Source organism: Arachis hypogaea, chromosome 18 (genome assembly GCF_003086295.3).
Source record: "Arachis hypogaea cultivar Tifrunner chromosome 18, arahy.Tifrunner.gnm2.J5K5, whole genome shotgun sequence".
NCBI lineage: Eukaryota > Viridiplantae > Streptophyta > Magnoliopsida > Fabales > Fabaceae > Arachis > Arachis hypogaea.
The window spans coordinates 83,649,896-83,653,736 of record NC_092053.1 but is presented as its reverse complement, the minus strand read 5'-3'; the positions used below and the strand labels follow the sequence as shown (position 1 = coordinate 83,653,736).

At 34.6% G+C, this 3,841-nt stretch overlaps 1 non-coding gene across 1 annotated transcript; it reads right to left on the bottom strand.

The window, feature by feature from the left end:
- Positions 1–2,338: 2,338 nt before the first annotated feature.
- On the bottom strand, positions 2,339–2,446 carry LOC112773869 (small nucleolar RNA R71). The gene has a single exon (XR_003188394.1). It is a non-coding gene; the product is annotated as a small nucleolar RNA R71 (small nucleolar RNA).
- Positions 2,447–3,841: the final 1,395 nt, after the last annotated feature.

Sequence of the window (3,841 nt, the reverse complement as noted above, 5' to 3'; positions counted from 1 at the left end):
GAGACTAGCCAACGTCTACACCCCATTTGTATGCAAACTTTTACTTAAATCCTATGTACGAGACTCCTATTATGTGGCTACTTGATGAGGTACCAGAGAGACGTCATGTGGCAATGACTAATCGTGCAGAGGAGTAGTATATGATGTTCCACCTTCTGATGACATTCGACCCGACTCAAGTTTTGAAGACGTAGAACGTACTTTCCCTCGCTTTAGTAGTTTAGAGGGACTAGGTGAGTATAGAGTCTAGGCTAGCCTGGGTGCCAGCTTAGGGACTTCTTGAACAAATAAGGACCTGGGATATGGTACGTATATATATGTATATAGTTATTATCTAGCTATATCTAGGGGTAATCTAACTAAAGATCTTTACTCTGATAAAGGCTAGATAACCGAATAATATTAACTATTGAGATGTATGTAAGTGTGGTTGTTTATAACTCTGGTATTTCTTATTATTTGCAAATTTATTGTGAGTGATTCTGTTTATTAATCCAAACGTTTTCAAAAAAAAATATCTCGCAAAATAACTACGCTTTTTACAATGAATCAGGCTCATATAATAAATAATAGATAATAATTAGGAAGACAAGTTGGTAGCGCTCAGTTTCTAGTATGATCATGACGTACCAGAAAGTTGGTCGTTACACTAAACATTAAAAATTTTTAAGTTTGGTGTCTTGCATGTTTTCCTTTTCTTAAAAATTTTCAAAAATATGTTCTTGGTGTTCATCTTGATCTTCAAAGTGTTCTTGGTGTTCATCTTGACATTCAAAGTGTTCTTGCATGCATCATGTGTTTTGATCTTGAATTTTTATGTTTTGCATAATTTTTATGTTTTTCTCTTCCCTCATTTAAATTCAAAAATCAAAAAAATATCTTTCCCTTATTCTCTCATAAATTTTCGAAAATTTGGTTTGATTTAGTCAAAAAGTTTTTAAATTTAATTGTTTCTTATGAGTCAAATCAAATTTTCAATTTAAAAATTCTATTCTTTTCAAATCTTTTTCAAAAATCAAATCTTTTTCATTTTTCTTTCATAATTTTGAAATTTTCAAAATTTAATTTCAAAAATATTTTTCTTATTTTTGTTTCATATTTTCGAATTCATTGTTAACTTTTAATATTTTGATTCAAAAATCTCAAGTTGTTACTTGCCCATTAAGAAAGGTTCATTCTTTAAATTTTAAACTCCTATCTTTTAGTTTCTTGTTAGTCAAGTAATCAACTTTAATTTTCAAAAATCATATCTTTTTAATTTCCTTTTTAAATCTTTTTCAAATTAAATTTCAATCATATCTTTTTCAATTTCAATCATATCTTTTTCAAAATCAATTTTTAAAATCTTTTCTAACCTCTTATCTTTTTAAAATTGATTTTCAAATCTTTTTCAAATCAATCATATTTTTTTTGTTTGATTCTTATCTTATTCAAAATCACCTAACTAATTTTCCCTCTAATTTTCAAAAACTCTTCCCCACTTTTTCAAAATTCCTTTTTAATTAACTATTTGTTTTAAATTCTAATTTAATTTAATTTCTTTTTTCTTTTTAAAACTTTCGAATTTTAACTTCAAATTTTAAATTAAAAACAAAAATATTTTTATTTTATTTTATTTAATTTTCGAATTCTTCTCTCTCTCACCTCCTCCTAATTATTTATTTATCTACTAACACTTCTCTTCTTAAAAATTCAAACCCTCTCCCTCTTTCTGTGTTCGAATTTTTTTCTTCATCTACTCACATAAAGGAATATCTATACTGTGACATAGAGGATTCCTCTTCTTCTCTGTATTCTTCTTTTTCATATGAGCAGGAACAAGGATAAGAACATTCTTGTTGAAGCCGATCCTGAACCTGAAAGGACTCTGAAGAGGAAGCTAAGGGAAGCTAAAGCACAACTCTCTGGAGAAAATCCGACAGAAATTTTCGAAAAAGAAGGAGACATGGCCGAAAATAATAACAATCCAAGGAAGATGCTTGGTGACTTTACTGCACCAAATTCCAATTTACATGGAAGAAGCATCTCAATCCCTGCCATTAGAGCAAACAATTTTGAGCTAAAGCCTTAATTAGTTTCTCTTATGCATCAGAATTGCAAGATTCATGGACTTCCACCAGAAGATCCTTTTCAGTTCTTAACTGAATTCTTGCAAATCTATGAGACTGTTAAGAGCAATGGGGTTGATCCCGAGGTCTACAGGCTTATGCTTTTCCCGTTTGCTGTAAGAGACAGAGCTAGAATATGGTTGGACTCTCAACCTAAAGATAGCCTGAACTCTTGGGATAAGTTGGTCACCGCTTTCTTAGCCAAGTTCTTTCCTCCTCAAAAGCTTAGCAAGCTTAGAGTGGATGTTCAAACCTTCAAACATAAAGAAGGTGAATCCCTCTATGAAGCTTGGGAGAGATACAAGCAACTGACCAAAAAGTGTCCTTCTGACATGCTTTCAGAATGGACCATCCTGGATATATTCTATGATGGTCTGTCTGAATTATCAAAGATGTCATTGGACCATTCTGCAGGTGGGTCTATTCACCTAAAGAAAATGCCTGCAGAAGCTCAGGAACTCATTGACATGGTTGCAAATAACCAGTTCATGTACACTTCTGAAAGGAATCCTGTGAGTAATGGGACGCTTCAAAGAAAGGGAGTCAACATGATTTCTCAGAATAAAATATTGACTCAGCAAGTCAATATGATTTCTCAGAGTCTGAATGGATTGCAAGCTGTATCCAACAGTACTAAAGAGGCATCTTCTGAAGATGAAACTTATGATCCTGAGAACCCTGCAATAGCAGAGGTGATTTACATGGGTGAACCCTATGGAAATACCTATAATCCCTCATGGAGAAAACATCCAAATTTCTCACGGAAGGATCAACAAAAGCCTCAACAAGGCTTTAATCATGGTGGAAGAAACAGGTTTAGCAATAGCAAGCCTTTCACATCATCCACTCAGCAACAGACAGAATTCTGAGCAGAATTTATCTAGCTTAGCAAATATAGTCTCTGATCTATCTAAGGCCACTCTAAGTTTCATGAATGAAACAAGGTCCTCCATAAGAAATTTGGTGTGGCCAATACAGAAGAGCTGAGTAAAAGAGTCACTGAAACTCCTCCTAGTACTCTCCCAAGAAATACAGAAAAGAATCCAAAAAGAGAGTGCAAGGCCATAACATTACTTGGTGTGGCCGAACCCAAAGAGGAAGAGGAGGACATGAATCCTAGTGAGGAAGACCTCCTGGGACGTTCAGTGACCAATAAGGAGTTTCCCTTTGAGGAACGAAAGGAATCTGAGGCTCATCTAGAGACCATAGAAATTCCATTGAACCTCCTTTTACCATTCATGAGCTCTGATGACTATTCATCTTCTGAAGAAGATGAAGACATTGTTCAAGGGCAAGTTGCCCAGTATTTAGGAGCAATCATGAAGCTGAATGCCAAGCTATTTGGTAATGAGACTTGGGAGGATGAGCCTCCATTGCTCATTAATGAACTAAATATCTGGGTTCAGTATACTTTTCTTCAAAAGAAATAGGATCCTGGTAAATTCCTAATTCCCTGTAACATATGCACCATGACCTTTGAGAAGGCTCTGTGTGACCTGGGGTCAGGAATAAACTTAATGTCACTCTCTGTAATGGAGAAATTGGGAATCTTTGAGGTACAGACTGCCAAGTTCTCATTAGAGATGGTAGACAAATCCATGAAACAGGCCTATGGATTAGTAGAGGACGTGTTAGTAAAGGTTGAAGGCCTTTACATCCCTGCTGATTTCATAATCCTAGACACTGGAAAGGATGAGGATGAATCCATCATCCTTGGAAGACCCTTCCTAGCC